At 51.4% G+C, this 17,299-nt stretch overlaps 2 non-coding genes across 2 annotated transcripts; both read left to right on the top strand.

Annotated features, from left to right (window-relative positions):
- Positions 1–2,428: 2,428 nt before the first annotated feature.
- Positions 2,429–2,500, top strand: Trnae-cuc (transfer RNA glutamic acid (anticodon CUC)). Its single transcript has one exon. It is a non-coding gene; the product is annotated as a tRNA-Glu (tRNA).
- Positions 2,501–2,874: 374 nt separating this feature from the next.
- Trnah-gug (transfer RNA histidin (anticodon GUG)) lies at positions 2,875–2,946 on the top strand. The gene has a single exon. It is a non-coding gene; the product is annotated as a tRNA-His (tRNA).
- Positions 2,947–17,299: the final 14,353 nt, after the last annotated feature.

Below are 17,299 nucleotides of genomic sequence, written 5' to 3'. Positions count from 1 at the left end.
AGTGTTGCACGGTTCCTTTCCTCTCTTGGTACATGGAATGCAGATTGCGCTTTTACTGCAGTTTTTTCTGCTGTGGTCCTCAGCCCCGCACCTGGAGCAGGCCGGCTTCCTTTCACAATGCTTGTGGACGTGGTCCAGATCGCCACAGTTGTGGCATCTAGGGACTACTAGGTAGTCTCTAACATTGATGGCGTGAAATCCTATATAAATTTTCCCCATAGCGGTAAGTTTTCGCCACATCTTGCCAGAGACCTCGGCGACGTGATGGACAACATCCCGTTCCCGAGGTCCCGTTTTAAAGCGCAGCTTGAATTCATTTTTAAATGTATCCCATTCTGTGTCATCAAAATTTTGATTATACATGGTTTCGTAGATGTCGCTTTCAGTTAGGGCCACAGGTACATCGTACAGTATCACCAGAGGATTTCTTTTCCTGGGAGGCTCACATTTAATGGCCTTGTTCAGTTTGGAATTCTTTAATATTTTGTCCCTGTCCTCCTCTGTGGCAAGATCTACCACGACTACATTTTTTGTGGCCTTTACTTTGTTGATTTTTATTTTATCTCTAGCCGGGTCAATAGTTGTAGTAAAAATTTCTTGTACCTTTTTAATAGTCTGACCAGGCAGGGGTCTTAAAAAGACTGCCGTGTCTGGTTTTTTAGAAATTTTTGCAATTGTTTCCTTCGTTGTTTGGGCTTTTGTAGCGGCTTGCGCCACCACTCCGGCCCATGTCTTCACAGGTTGCTGTCTCAATCTAGCGTTTTCTTTTTCTAGTTCTTCGAGACACCCCTCGAGCTTCGCGTTTGCAATAGCCCAGGAAGCGAGCTCGTTCTTTATTGCCAGGACCGCAGCCTGGCTTATTTTGCCGTTTTTGACACTAGAGTCTAATATTTGATTAATTCGACAATGTCTGTCATAAACACTCTCATCTTCGTGTCCCCCTTCCTCCTGCGAGGTAGGGACAGTAGACACACTCGCCCTCGAAATCGCACAAAGATCACTCGCCTCTGGGTCAGCCATGATTAGTTAGACGAGTGAAAAGTTGGCAGCCCGTCTCTTGCCCCGGACCGGCTCCTCTGGCATGGGGGTGGACTTCTGCAGCTCGCCCACCAACCTCGCCCCTAGGTCAAGGGTACATCAGAGCTGCCAGGTTCAGCGCGCCGTTGCCAGCGCACTGGTCCTCGTCGAAGGCCCCGTCGTCGACGATTTCACACGACGCTCCTCGGCAAGTGCACCCCGCACTCCGGAGAGGCGGATGCACCCCTCGCCCTTCGCCGCCTACTAGCCCGAGTTTCCACCTGAAGGCCAAGGACCCACTCCTACTCAGGTGGTGGGTCGGTCCCCCAGTCGTTCGGCGGTCTGGGCCCATCTAACCTGGCCCAGGCGATGTCACCACCACCTGGGTTTGGCAGAACACGCCCCGGTTACCCAGGGGCACGGCGAAGCACCCTTGCCGACTCGCGCCGTGATCCCACGCCGACAAACGAGGTCGCCGGCATGCAGAGCACCTGCTTGTCTGTGCCCTGCGAACAGAAAGGGACTGGTGTTCGGTCCCTCGACACAGCTCCCCCTGTGCCACGCACCCTTCGCTTTCGCATCGGGTTGGGTCGCAGCTCTCCCTTTTGACGCAAGGCAGAATGCCGAGCTTGACGTCTGGCACCACGGGAAGGCGGAAAGAGCCACTTGGGAATGAGAGGCTGTAAGAGACGCTTCACTTCCCCGAGTGAGGACTGCCGCGGCACGCCCGACTGGAAAGCGATACGCCCCAGTGCGAGCCTCCGTGCCTTACGGCGCGCCGGCAACGGGCGGGCCCGCGCCGAAACACGCCGTCAAGCGACTGACCTCACGCCAGAGGAGTTTACGGTTTTCAGCTGAATGGACAGTACAACAATTAATCCTTTCTGTTTGCAAGAAGCACCGTTTTATTTTATAGCTAAAGAAGCTCGCCGAAAAAGGCATTAAACAAAAAAAAAAAAAGTTGCCACTTTTTACATCTCATTTTTGTGCCGTTGCGGTGTGTTCTCGTGGGGTAGGACGCAGCTCTTGTGACGCGCGTGTTGTGTAGGTAGCGTGGCCGAGCGGTCTAAGGCGCTGGTTTCAGGCACCATTCTCTTCGGAGGCGTGGGTTCAAATCCCACAGCTGCCAAACGTGTAATGTTTCGTGTGTCGAAGGCAGATGCACTCATTGCCCGCAAAGGAAACAGCACAACAAGGCGTGAGCGTCTGCTTGGTGAATTGTCGTAGAACAGTGCGTGGTGCAACGACAGGATTTGTAGGCACCTTTTGCTCTTATCATTGCTGGCGTCCGTCTCCACGAAATGCGTCCGGAGCACGCCGTTCTATAACGCGAGAGAGTGGATTTTTTACAGTTGTCGTCAGTTAACCGTGGGTGGCTGCTGCGTTCGCCGGAGGAGCACTGCCGTCGTTATCCGGTGTGGTCTAGTGGCTAGGATACCTGGCTCTCACCCAGGAGGCCCGGGTTCGATTCCCGGTACCGGAATTGCGCGTTTTTGTTGCTCCTCTTGTGCGACTTGTCTCGACTTTGCTCGACTGACGCTACGCTGACGCGTGCAGAAAGCTACGTTAAGTATGATTCACGGCAACACCTGACGGCGAGAGAGATGAAGCGTCTATCCACTTGTTATCCAGCCACATACCTGTAGTCAAGAGGCTTGGGGGACTGCAAGACATTGCCACGGAGGTGAATGCAGCTAACCACTGTAGTTAGTGTCCTGACAGCGCAGGCACGTTCATTTGCTCGTACACATGTGATGGAGACCGTGTCTCACACTGCTGTGGCGTACACCTTGGCCTAGGCTCTGCTGTGTATCGCCACTTGCATTACAGCCAGCTGCTTTCGCGGGCGCGTCCGTGGCCGTGATCGTCTAGTGGTTAGGACATTGCGTTGTGGCCGCAATAACCCAGGTTCGAATCCTGGTCACGGCAATTTTGAAAGTTTTGCCTTGCTGCCGTTGCAATGACGAGTACTCGAAATGACAGTACTCTCTTGATTTTTTCACTCGTGTCCCGCAGGCCGCAGTTTGCCCTACCACTTCATCCCCAACACGTAATGTCGCCTCCCAGGCCCCCAGGGGCTCAGCGTTCCTTTGCTGGGTACGGGCTTGGCGACCCCGGGGTTCCTGAACTGGGGACTGGTAAGCGCCGCCCGTCCCCTGTCACCGTAACCTCTGAGCATGCTTCAGCGACCACCGTGCGGCGCGGCGGTGGAACGTTGTGTGTCTCAGGGAATGGGGATCTTGGCTTGACCGCCCGGATCGTGAGGATGGAATAAACCTCTATAAAAAAACCCTCAATCTCAAGGTGTGCTGCGCGCTGATGAGATGCATGGCTGTTGAGGTGGAACAGTCGATAGCGGGCAACCTCTGGGGAACCTGCCGCACCTCAGTTGTATAAGGCTTACCCAGGCATGCGGGGCTCTGTCTGGGCTGACGTTTCGTTCCCTAGCTGCTCGTGGGACGCACATGGCAACCACGTATTTCCCTTCACCAACTTCGCAATCAGTCAAGCGCATGAGGGAGGCTAGTCCTCCAGATATGCAGATGGAAAAGAGTAACAGGGCTCATGGAGTCGTAAATGACAATGTTTTCATCGTGATTAAGAGGAAGGAGGGCTCATTTGAAAAAGTGTCTCCTTTCTACATACATAAAGGTTTAGAAGGACTCGCAGGTACACTGAAATCTATCAAACGCCTGAGGAATGGTACCCTGTTAGTTGAGACTACTAGGGCATCGCAAGTGGAGCTGCTTCGGAAGTCACCCAAGTTAGGCGAGTATGATATTACTGTCGAGTTGCACAATTCCCTCAACTCCAGTAAAGGCGTTGTCACCTGCCGTGATTTAATGGATATCGATGTCGACGAGCTGAAGCAAGAATGGGCAACACAGGGGATTGTAGACGTGGAACAAAGGACACGTAGAAATAATGGCGTCACGGAGAAATCTGCCACTTTCATTGTGACTTTCAATTCGCCTGTCTTACCTGAATACGTTCTGGCTGGTTTCCTCAGACTTAGGGTTCGGCCTTATATACCTAACCCTATGCGCTGTTTCAAATGTCAGCGATTTGGCCATACGACAATGAGTTGTGGGGGTGAACCAACCTGCGGTATCTGTGGCAAGGCAGCTCATGAAGCTGGGACCAACTGCACGTCTCCAGCGCTGTGTATAAACTGCTCTGGGAGCCATCCCGTCTGGAGCAGAGACTGCCCCGTCTTTGCGGAAGAACGAAAAATTCAGGAGATCAAGGTGACAAAGAGGCTACCTTATGTGGAAGCCAAAAAGGAGTATAGGGCTACAAAACCCCCTGTCTTTGCCACGTCCTATGCCTCCTTGGTGCACAACCGTGCGTCGCGAGTCGACGCTTCGACGCAGACCATGTCCAGCGTCGCAGTATCCTCCACCAATACCTGTACCTGTGTTTGTACCTGCCAGAGCACTCCCACTAACGATATCGCTATTCAGGCTGCTCCGCCTGCACCCACCGCTATTGCAGAGACAGCTCCAGTGAAACCTTCGAAGGCCCTCCAGAAACAGAGTGCCTCTCCACTTCCCCCATCCCCAGCTTCCACAAAGAAAACGGGACCAGGGAAAGGGGCACGGCGTTTGACGTCACGCCTGCCAAAGGCACCATCGGATGTCGTCATGGCATCCCTGACTGATGAGGAGGACATCGTCATGGATTTTGATACCTCTTCCCCAGAACCTGGCAGCCCATCTGCTGCCACTCGCTCTACAAGTGCCTCACCAGCGCGGCGCAAAGACAGGGGGAAATCTAAACCGAAACGCTGATATGGCTCCCATACTTCAGTGGAATCTGAATGGAGTCAGACCTCGCCTTGCAGAATTGCAGCTGTTAGTACAGGCAAACCCCATTTGCATCTCTTTGCAAGAGACACATTTTAAAGAGACTGACACGCCTGTACTTACGGGATATCGCATGTGCAGGCAAGACGACCTGACTGGTAATAGGGCTCAGGGTGGGGTGGCAGTGTTCATTAAGGACACATTCCACTCCTCACCTGTGACCTTAACCACGACGCTACAAGCGGTTGCAGCTCGGATCCTGGCCCAGGTTCATGTTACAGTGTGCTCCGTGTATTTACCACCCGCTGAGCTCATTGACAGTGAAGCCCTCGCACGGCTCATTGATCAGCTACCCCGTCCCTTTCTCATTTTAGGAGACTTTAATGCTCATAATGCATTATGGGGTTCCAACAAAACCTGCCCCAGAGGCCAGATGATTGAGCAGTTGCTCAGGACTTCCGACGTCATACTGCTGAACACAGGTCAGGCCACGCATTTTAGCACCGCTTCAGGTTCGTCTTCTGCCATAGACCTCTCTATTTGTTCGCCTGTGCTTGCGGACATTGCTCAGTGGGTCGTCGACGACGACCTTCATGGCAGCGACCATTACCCTATCTGGCTCCATCTGCCAGTTGACATGGGTCGTGTCGCACAGCCGCCGAAATGGTTGTTCCGGAAGGGAAACTGGACGCTCTACCGGCAGTTGGCTGTTTTTGAACGGTGTGAAGGCGTCCAGGATTGGGTGGATCACATTACGGCGGTGATGCACCATGCCGCTGATGTATCCATACCAAAGTCAAAGGGAACACCTGTGAGGCAGCCTGTCCCTTGGTGGAATGACGACTGTCGTACCGCCATCAGAGACAGGCGGGCGGCTTTGAGGAGGTTCCGTCGGTGCCCCACTGCTGCGCATCTGACAACTTTCCGGATAGCACGGGCGCGGGCGAGGAAAATCGTTCAGGAGAGTAAACGGAGGTCTTGGCGTGAGTTCCTGAACTCCATCAATAGGTCCACATCTTCAAGCAAAGTATGGGAAGCCATTAGGAGGATCTCAAGGCGATACTGTCGACCGCCACTAGCCGCTATACGTGGGCGGGGGTGTCTCCTAACATCTCCGAGAGACATCGCCCGGGCGTTGGCAGAATCTTTTCAAACTATTACGGCCGATTCTAGCCAGGACCCCGAATTTCTGCGCTATCGGGGTACACAGGAGAGGGCTGGTTTTGATTTCCGTTCACAGAACACTGAGGAATACAACCAGCCTTTCTCTTTGTGGGAGTTGGACTCTGCACTGTCCATATCTCGGGATACCGCACCTGGTCCAGACCTGATATCGTATAGCATGCTGCAGCAGTTGGATCTGCGGTCAAAGGAAGTCCTCCTTCAACTTTTTAATGAAATCTGGAAGACCGGCGACTTTCCTAGTTCGTGGAAAGAATCGATTTTAATTCCGCTTTTAAAACCAGGGAAGGATCGGACCGAACCCAGTAGCTACCGTAGCATTAGTCTCACGAGCTGCGTCGGAAAGACATTTGAGCGTATGGTCAATAGGCGCCTGGTGTGGGTTCTCGAATCTAGATCCTTACTTACCCGCTGCCAGTGTGGATTCAGGAGGTATCATTCCACCCTAGATAACCTGATCCTACTCGAAACAGCAATACAAGATGCTTTCCTCCGTAAGCAACACCTTATCGGGGTTTTCTTCGACCTGGAGAAGGCGTACGATACTACCTGGAGGCATACCATTTTGCGGCAGCTTTATGAGTGGGGTTTCCGTGGGCGTTTACCCACACTCATCCGATCCTTTCTGTCGGACAGGTATTTTAAGTATAAGGTTGGGAATGTCCTGTCTGACCGTTTTAAGCAGGAGAACGGTGTCCCTCAAGGAAGTGTCCTCAGTGTGACAGCTTTCGCAATTGCCATCAATAGTATTGCGTCCACAGTGCGCCGGCCCGTGCAGTGCTCCTTGTTTGTGGACGATTTCTCCATTTTCTGTGCGTCTTCCTCCGTCACAGCTGCTACACGCCAATTACAGCTGACACTCGTGCGATTGGAGAAGTGGTCTAAGACCACGGGCTTTAAATTCTCTTTGGAGAAGACCATTTGTGTAGATTTTAACCGTTCCCGTTCTCTTTTTAATCTCCCTGTTTTAAAACTAGGAGACACTGTTCTCCCCTTTATGGAAAAAGTGAAATATCTCGGGCTTATTTTTGATGAGAAGCTCACATGGTTGCCACACTTAAAGGATCTAAAGGTCCGCTGTTTCAAGGCTTTAAACGTCCTTAGATGCGTCAGTCATAGATCCTGGGGCGCTGACAGGGCACGTCTGCTCCAACTTTATAAGGCCTTTGTGCGACCTCGACTGGAATACGGATGTCACGCTTATGGCTCTGCAAGACCTTCCTACCTCAAAATGTTGGATGTGATTCACCATGAGGGTATTAGGCTTTCAACGGGGGCTTATCGCACGAGTCCGGTTGCTAGTCTGTGTGTCGAGGCGGGAGAGCCTCCGCTGTCCATTCGGCGTCTTCTCCTCGTGGTACGGCACGCGTACAGGACCAGGTCCACTCCTCTTTCATTGGCGTCCGACACTTTTTCCCAGCCGGCACTGGCACGTCTCTTCCGCCACCGTCCGGCGGCGACAAAGCCGTTTGGCATCCGTGCAAAGGAGAGTCTCGAGTCGGTACACCTGGAGGGCATTAAGGTCCTCCACCAGGGATGGAGTAGGGGATCTCCCTGGCGACTACAAAGGCCAAGATTACTTCTTGATCTGGCTGCTTACAGGAAGTATTGTACCCCGGACGACCTTTTTAAAATTAAACTTACTGAGATTTTAGAACGCCATTCCGATTTTACTCCTGTTTACACGGATGGTTCTAAACAGGGGGATTTTATGGGCTGCTCTGCTGTGTTTCCCCATACTGTCCATCGGATAGGGCTCCCAGAGCAGTTCTCAGTTTACTACGCAGAACTGTTTGCCATTCTGCACGCATTAGAGCATATGCGCCGACATCGTGGCACGAAATTCATCATCTGCTCCGATTCCCAAAGTGCTCTACACGCTCTTCAACAAATGTACCCTGCAAATCGGATGGTGCAAGAGGTGCAGGACGCACTCCTGCTCTTGCAACAGCAGGGTAAGGATGTGATTTTCTGCTGGGTTCCAGGGCACGTAGGGATTCCTGGAAATGAACTTGCAGATGCGGCTGCCAAGGAGGCTTGCTCCATCCCACCTCCTGCTCGCTGTTCCGTCCCCCTGCAGGCCATTATGTCTTTCGTGACTCGGAAGGTCATGCGTTGGTGGGAGGCTCAGTGGCTGGACGTGAGGGATAATAAGTTGCGAGCGGTGAAGGATTCTGTCCGACCGTGGCTCACCTCCTTCCGACAACGACGCGCTGAGGAAGTCGCCCTTACACGGCTTAGAATAGGACATTGTCCTTTGACTCATGGTTTTCTGTTACGTCGTGAGGAGCCACCAACGTGTCAGACATGTGGGGCACAGCTGTCGATACGGCATATTTTAACTGAGTGTGTTTTATATGCAGGTTTGAGGGAAGATTTCAGTTTCCCACCGGACCTACCCTCTCTTTTAACTAATAATGAGGCGAGTGTCACTAGAGTTTTACGTTTTTGTGTGTTGTCTGGCCTTCTTCCCAAAATATTGGGATTGAAGTCTTAATGTGCTGTCCAGTGGTTTGGTCACCCATTATTTGTAAGTGGTCACTCAGCCACCGTTACTTATTTTTCCCTGTTTGTACTGCTATTTTATTTTTAGTTTTATCTCCCTGTTTTGATGTGCTGTGTCCAATCTTGCAATTTGAACAATACCACTTCTCTCACGATTCGGCTCTGAATTGAACTTTTGGGAACGGGCGCTGATAACCTCGCTGTTGTGCGCCCTAAAACACTAATCATCATCATCATCATCATCCATGCGGGCCTCTCGGAGGGCCTCTGTGGTTCTCTGTAGGCTCCGCATTGGTCACTCTTGGCTGACGCATGGTCATCTGCTGCGTCGAGAGGACCCCCCTCATTGTCGCTGTGGTGCGCTTATGACGGTGGCCCATATATTGTTGGACTGTCCTCTTTTAACCGCCCTCAGGCGAACTTTTAATCTCCAGGGTGCTTTATCATCTCTCTTAGGTGACAATGTCTCTATGGCAGATCGGGTTTTAAGTTTTATTCGCGCAAGCGGCTTTTATAGGTCCATTTAAATTTTTTTTTTAACATCACCCTCTTTTGAGCTCTCTCTTTTACTTAGTTTTGTGTTGTGATTCGACTCCGCCCTAAACTTTTAGGCCGGAGGTTTTAACGTGTTGCAGAGTGGCTGGCTCATCCTATTATTTTCGTGATCAGCCAGCCACAGTTCTCTGCTGTGCAGTTTTAATTCCATCTGCCTTTGTTCTCTATGTTGTTTTTGTTGCTGTGCTCTGTTTTCCATGTTGTCTTACAATGGCCCATGGGGCTTTTCTTCCCCTGGAGTTTTTCTTTTAGTGCTTCGCTTGACTGGTGGATAGTTCCCCTGTGCTCTGTGTTTTTATGAAACAAGGGACCGATGACCTTTGTAGTTTGGTCCCTTTAATCTTTAACCCAACCAACCAACCAACCAGCCGGCACTGGCACGTCTCTTCCGCCACCGTCCGGCGGCGACAAAGCCGTTTGGCATCCGTGCAAAGGAGAGTCTCGAGTCGGTACACCTTGAGGGCATTAAGGTCCTCCACCAGGGATGGAGTAGGGGATCTCCCTGGCGACTACAAAGGCCAAGATTACTTCTTGATCTGGCTGCTTACAGGAAGTATTGTACCCCGGACCACCTTTTTAAAATTAAACTTACTGAGATTTTAGAACGCCATTCCGATTTTACTCCCGTTTACACGGATGGTTCTAAACAGGGGGATTTTATGGGCTGCTCTGCTGTGTTTCCCGATACTGTCCATCGGATAGGGCTCCCAGAGCAGTTCTCAGTTTACTATGCAGAACTGTTTGCCATTCTGCAAGCATTAGAGCATATGCGCCGCAATCGTGGCACGAAATTTATCATCTGCTCCGATTCCCAAAGTGCTCTCCACGCTCTTCAACAAATGTACCCAGCAGATCGGATGGTGCAAGAGGTGCAGGACGCACTCCTGCTCTTGCAACAGCAGGGTAAGGATGTGATTTTCTGCTGGGTTCCAGGGCACATAGGGATTCCTGGAAATGAACTTGCAGATGCGGCTGCCAAGGAGGCTTGCTCCATCCCACCTCCTGCTCGCTGTTCCGTCCCCCTGCAGGCCATTATGTCTTTCGTGACTCGGAAGGTCATGCGTTGGTGGGAGGCTCAGTGGCTGGACGTGAGGGATAATAAGTTGCGAGCGGTGAAGGATTCTGTCCGACCGTGGCTCACCTCCTTCCGACAACGACGCGCTGAGGAAGTAGCCCTTACACGGCTTAGAATAGGACATTGTCCTTTGACACATGGTCTTCTGTTACGTCGTGAGGAGCCACCAACGTGTCAGACATGTGGGGCACAGTTGTCGATACGGCATATTTTAACTGAGTGTGTTTTATATGCAGGTTTGAGGGAAGATTTCAGTTTCCCACCAGACCTCCACTCTCTTTTAACTAATAATGAGGCGAATGTCACTAGGGTTTTACGTTTTTGTGTGATGTCTGGCCTTCTTCCCAAAATATTGGGATTGAAGTCCTAATGTGCTGTCCAGTGGTTTGGTCACCCATTATTTGTAAGTGGTCACTCAGCCACCGTTACCTAATTTTCCCTGTTTGTACTGCTATTTCATTTTTAGTTTTTTCTCCCTGTTTTGATGTGCTGTGTCCAATCTTGCAATTTGAACAATACCACTTCTCTCACGATTCGGCTCTGAATTGAACTTTTGGGAACGGCCGCTGATAACCTCGCTGTTGTGCGCCCTACAATACTAATCATCATCATCATCATCATCATCATCATCGCCTCCCAGAGCGCAGACGTCCGCTGCTCTCTGTAGTCGAGAAGGGCAGTTGTTTGAAGTGCGATGGATGAGCAGCCAGTCCCAGCAGAACAGGAAGCTGTGGCGTGCACTGTTTGTACAAATGCTAGGAACACTGGCGCACCAAGCAGCGAATGTAGCGTGGCCGAGCGCTTTAAGGCGCTGGTTTAAGGCACCAGTCTCTCTGTAGGCGCGGTTTCGAATCCCGTAGCTGGCGGGGGTTTTGCTGTGATCGCGTTAACCTGCCGCTTTTTCTTCAAGTGTAACCTCCTTGAGCTCACAAAATGTTTGATATATGGAGCATTCTAGCTCCGCCTGACAGTTACAGCTACGATACTTTAGTGGTTACGGAAAGCCCAGGTTCGAAACCTGGTCACGGCACGAAAACGTCTCTTGACGCTGTCTCCTTAACTGCGACAGCTACAGACAAGTGGCGTCGCTACCATACGGCGGGCACGGCTTTTTCTTGCTGTGGATGGCCTAAAGAGACGCTTCCAGTGGGAGAGCAGTGGAAATACATGGCACGGCGATTGCCAAGATACTTCCATTTCGAAGTGATCTTTGTAGTACAAAGGAAACGTTTTGCGGCTGCTGCTCCAACGGTAACGTGGCCGAGCGGTCTAAGGCGCTGGTTTTAGGCACCAGTCTCTTCGGAGTCGTGGGCCCGAACACATCGCGCGCTCGCTCCGGCGTGTCGGGCGGTGTTTACGTGTGCTTCGCAGTCAGCGACGGTTCTTCGCGGTGACTGTTTCTTCGCTGCTGTAGTCAGCTGAACTGTAAGTTAACATGGATTCTGAAGACCGAGAAAATAATATCCAGTGCGAATTTGATAGAAACGTAACCCGACCGTCTGCTTTCGAAATTCATTCGTGGATGAAAAATGACTTGCAAATTCCTGAAAGTGAAGTGCTAGGATTGCAATTAGACGCGTTCCTGAACTCTTTGTTCGTAAAATTGAAATGTCCGGAATTGTGTGATGCTCTTGTCAGTGAAAATGGTGGCGTACGTAAATTCAAACACTCTGATGGGACAATTAGCAATGTGACTCTGTCGAATGCTGGATTTGGTATTCGAAATGTTCGGGTATTCAATCTGCCTTATGCCTTATGGCACAGTTTTGTCGATTACGAAAGAAAAGTGGTCTTCGGCTTATATCTATCAAGTTGAGAACGGTATCCGTAGTGTCAAAATGATTGTGAGGAAGCACGTTCCTTCGTTTTTGGTTATGGCCGGCCACCGGGCTTTTATTTCGTATAGTGGTCAGCCGCAAACGTGCTCCTATTGTAATGCCACAGACCATTTTCGGCAAAATTGCCCTAGGCGTAGGCGCCCTGTGCAGCTGCCGCCCCGTGGGCAAGATGTCGACGCGTCGTACGCGGCCGTGTTGTTAGGTGTTCCCCGTTCACCGGCACGTTCCGCGGAAACGGAAACGCCGTTAGTTGCTGCGGTCGCGATGGATGTCGATGCCACTGCAACCGGTTCTGATCCTGTTCAAACCTTGTCCGTACCTTCTCAGTCAGTTCCCGCCGCTACTGTACCGATTCCGCCTCCGGCTGGGCCTGTAGTTCCGGAGCGGACCGGGTCAGAACCCGTTCCGGTGGTTACCCCCCATGTTGCTGTTGTGGAATCGTCACCGTCTAATTCCGTGCTTCAGGGTGTTCCGGACGGAGCTCCTGCCTCACAGGAACCAAAGCCTAGGCGTGAAAGTGTTTCGGAGAGGCGTGGCCATACTGACCGCTTCCGCAGTGCCAGTAGTTCGCGGATTTTAGAAAAACGAACCTTTTCTCGCGGAGAACGCAGCCCTTCTCCGGAGTGGCAGCAGGTTCCCCGTCCGCAGTCGAAACAAAAGCCAAAATCTGTGCAAAAGCCGGCGCACAAGCCCTTGCCCCGCCCCGTAGTCGAATCTCGGCCGTCGGTTGCGGGGGGGCGTCGTCCACAGCGTCCTGTGGCGAGCAGTCAGCCAGCGCCTACGACAAGTGTGTCGGCAGACAGGCGGGAACAGGTTGTACAGCAGTTAAAGGAAATGTTGCACCACTCTGATGTAAATCTAGCAATGGACACTACGACGTCTCAGGCAACGAACCCGGCACAACTTTCGGTTAAGCGTAAGGCGGAAGACACCCCCCAGCGTCGCACGCGTCCCCCTTCGCAGGATTCCGCGTCTGCACCTCCCACACAAGAACCGCCTACTTCAGCTGCACCATCTGAACGTTGTGACTGGGCAGACGATATGGAGGAGGAGGGTGGGTCCACTCCTGCCGTTTAATTTGTTTTCTTTGTTTTTCCCTGTTGTCTATGGTAGCACACCCTCCATCAGTTGTGGCTACTATTAATCATAATAAATTGGAGTCGCCTGTGAAGTTTGCAAGTTTTGTGGGTTTTATAAATTACATTGCTGCTGACATAGTGTTTTTGCAGGAGGTTGTGATAGATCTACTTCACTCCATTCCGGGCTATCAAGTACTTTTGAACTTTGATATCGAGTGTAATTGTGGTACTGCCATTTTAATTCGTGTTGGTCATGACTATAGTAATGTCGCTACGATTCCTAACGGTCGTGGTGTAGCTTGCACGATCAACAACGTACGATATGTTAACGTGTACGCCCCTTCTGGTGCCGACGGGCAGCCACGTCGCCGTGTGTTTTATAGTAGTGACATTTGTCACCTTTTACGGGGCCCCCACCTGCCTGTAGTCATGGGCGGCGATTTTAACTGCGTGCTGGACGATAGAGATCAGGAGCCGCGGCCGTATAAGTGCCTAGAATTACAGACGCTCGTTACTGAGATGAATTTAATTGACTCGTGGTGTTATTTACACCCGCGGGCCGTGGGATTTACTTTCTTTTACCCCACGGGTAGGAGTCGGCTTGATAGAATTTGTTTCTCGTGATAAACAGCACTGTCTTACGGAATCCTCTGTTCACCCCGTGATTTTTTCCGATCATTGTGCGTATGTCTGCCGCTTTCATTCTCTGTTGGCGATTAAACCCCGCGCCAGTCGATTATGGAAGTTTAATGTGCGACATCTCCAACACCCACATTTTGCGCCGGTTATCGTGCGTGTGTGGCAGAGGGTGCTGAAATATCGCGGTCTCTATGCCTCCACTTTGTCATGGTGGGTAGAATCTGTTAAGCCGGCATTACGCAAGGCCATCCTGGAGTTCAGTCAGGATGTTGCTCACTGGGAGCGTTCTACATTGCAATTTTACGAGAGCTGTTTAAATGATGCCATCCACCTGCACACACATAATCCCGCTCTTCGGATGGCGACAATTCGGCGCCTAAAACACCGTCTTCTGGATTTGAAAAGGGAATCGTTGCGCGGATCTGTCGTACGGAGCCGAGCCCCCGGGGCGCTTGCTGATGAAGCGCCTTCCGTGTTTCATCAGCTGCGCGAACGCCGGCGCGCAAAGCGACGTTACGTCACAGAGCTGGAATCAGCTGACGGTTCGCGGCTTCATAGCCAGGCGGCGATTCTTGCCGAGGCCCACCGTCACTTCATCGAACTTTTCAGTGAGAAATACACGGATGCTGCCGCGATTTCTGAGCTTCTCCACGACGTTCCATACGTCTTATCCGTAGCGGATCGCCGTCGCCTCACAGATAACTTTACCGTGGAGGAAGTGAGTGATGTCTTAAAACTATGTTCCCAGAATAAATCACCGGGCGCTGATGGGTTGCCACCGGAATTTTATATGCATTTTTGGCACTTGTTTGGCTCGGCCCTGACTGATGTTTTTAATGAAATTTTAAATGGTGTGGATGTCCCTGCGTCCTTCCTGGAAGGTATTGTGGTCTTGGCTCCAAAGGTTCCAGTCACCAGGAAACTGTGCAATCTTAGACCAATCACCCTTCTTAATGGTGATTATAAACTCTTCACCAAATGTGTCTCCTCTCGCTTGAAGCTGGTCATGAAAAAACTGATTAGTCCCTTTCAATACTGTGCAGTGCCGACACGCACTCTCTATGGTGCTGTGTCGACATACCGCGATGCCATTGCCTATGCTTCGACGAATAGGATTCCTTTTGGCATTTTATCCATCGATTTTGCAATGGCTTTTGACAGTTAGCCACCAATATCTCCGGCGAGTGCTACAGAAATTTGGTTTCGGTGTAAAGTATATAACTATGATTTTTAATCTTTTCAAAAATTCCACCTCACGGATTAGTATCAATGGATTTTTGTCGAAACCAGTTCCGCTCTGCTGCTCAGTCAAACAAGGGTGCCCTCTGTCAATGGCGCTTTACGCAATTTCCTTAGATCCTTTGTTGCGTAAGTTGCACAGTGTTTGTAGAGGAATACGTATTGGAGCAGAGAAGCACGTTTGTCGCGCTTTTGCTGACGACCTTGGCCTCTTGGTGTCCTCGGCCACCGACTTCAATACAATACGCGCTGTTCTTACACAGTATGAACGTGCATCCGGTGCGAGCATCAATACCCGTAAGACGGTTTTTCTGCCTATCTATGCGGCGACACGGGGCTTCAACCGCCCATGGTTTACAGTGAAGCAGGAACACAAAATTTTGGGAGTTCGCTTTCAAGCCAATCTGTTACAGACTGCGTCCTACAACTGGCGTATTGTCTTAAATGGCATACGCGCTATGGCTAGCCTGTCCGCTACTCGCACCCTTGCATTAACACAGCGGGTGATTTTAATCAATGTTTTCTTGCTCAGCAAAGCCTGGTACCTCGCACAGTTATTTCAGGTACCCAAGAATTTGGGCAGAGCCATAACACAGGCAGTCTATTGGCTATTGTGGCGGGGACATATTTTCAAGGTGTCTTACGAAACATGTACTTTGCCGCGCGAACAGGGTGGACTCGGCCTCATTCATTTTGCTATGAAAGCCGCAGCGTTGCTCCTTCATCGGACGAGCGTCACCATTGAACAGGATCCGTCAAGCCCCACAGCTGTTCTGTTCGCTATTCATCGGCCTCTATCTGAAGCGGCACCTCTCGACCCGACTGCAATACCGTTTCAGCTGCGTTATGTTCGAGAATACTACATTCAAAAAAGTTATCTTGCCGCCGATGTACTCGACTATCGAACACGGACTGTGAAACGTGTCTACCAGGGACTAAAAGGACGGCCAGTCGGCAATAAGATGGAGGCGCGCCACCCGCGATCTGCGTGGAGGACGGCGTGGGCTCACGTTCACGCTCCCTTCCTGTCAGCGGACGTCAGCAGCTTTTGGTACCAAGTGGTTAACAGAATTCTTCCCACCAACGAAAAGCTGCGCCGCATTCACTTATCTCCATCGAGCTTGTGTGAAGACTGTCGCCAAGACGACACCTTAGAACATCGTTTCGTGTGCCTAAGGTCACTGTCGATTTGGAACATTGCCGCCAGGATGCTCGCACTTATCAACCGGACCAGCGCTGCCACTTTTTCTGCGGACACGGCTTTGATCCCAGACTTCAACCCATATCCGCATACGAAGCGTGCCGCCACTGTATGGATCGTGGCTCACACTGTGTTCGCCCTCCTGCAATTGCGACTTACGGACGACTATGCCTATCTGGTTTATTTGTCCACGCAACATGACCTCACTAAAACCAGGAAAGACTATCACAAAATCTTTGCCAATTTTCTGCAAATTGCACTCGCATTTGCCCACGACAAACTGTTGTAATTAACACTTCACTGCTGCGACTTTTCTTTCCTTCTGTGTTTTGCATTGTCTCCGGGTCCGGATACATAGTTAATGTAAATTGAATGCTACAGGAACAGTGAAACATTCAACAAGTACGATGCTTCCGCTTGTGCCGGACTGCAACGTGGCAACGACGACGAACCCCCCAGGGGATCCACAACTCTTTTGTGGATACGTGCGTAGCGAGCACGGGGCTCCGAGCTAATGTGGCCTTCCTTCCTTTCCGGGCTGCATACCTTCCCTTTCCGCATCCTTCCCCATCCCCTGTCTTCACCCCCCCCCCCTCACCTCTGGCTCTTTCCTTCACTTTCTCCCCCTCTGGGAGTATGGTTTGCGCCTACGTCCGGAGACGGACGCTTGTCAATGTACCGCATTCTTCTTCTTCCTTGCTTGTATGTCTTCTTCCTTCCTTTGTCCTTCTCCATTCCTTACCTCTTCTCTTTACCCTTTTCTCCGCTGCGGCGTTTGAGACCCCCTCTTCTTTCCTTTCCCTTTCTCTTTCTTCCTCCCTGTGCGTGTCTGAAGGCCGACCCACGCACTTCCATGCGTAGCCGGTGACGGGGTAACGCGTAATTCCCCGCCCCGGGTAGACAGGTAGGACACGTACGTACCCCCTGGTAAAGGCCAGGCCCAGGGAGGGGTGATTACCCGAGCTGATACCTTCCGAAAGTGCCGATTGGTCCCTCCGTCCGTTTGTCGGGAGGTGTGACCTGAGGTGTGAACAATCACCTAAGGCGGGTGTGCCCTCGGTGAGGGCCCCCACAAGGGAGGAGCGCGCCATCGGAGACGCCGGTAATCATGGGGGATTCTTCCGCAATGGTTTCCTCACCTTCCACTATGTCTGCTCACAAAC

This window comes from Schistocerca serialis, chromosome 1 (assembly GCF_023864345.2).
Source record: "Schistocerca serialis cubense isolate TAMUIC-IGC-003099 chromosome 1, iqSchSeri2.2, whole genome shotgun sequence".
NCBI classification, from domain to species: domain Eukaryota; kingdom Metazoa; phylum Arthropoda; class Insecta; order Orthoptera; family Acrididae; genus Schistocerca; species Schistocerca serialis.
This window is presented reverse-complemented; position numbering and strand designations above follow the sequence as displayed.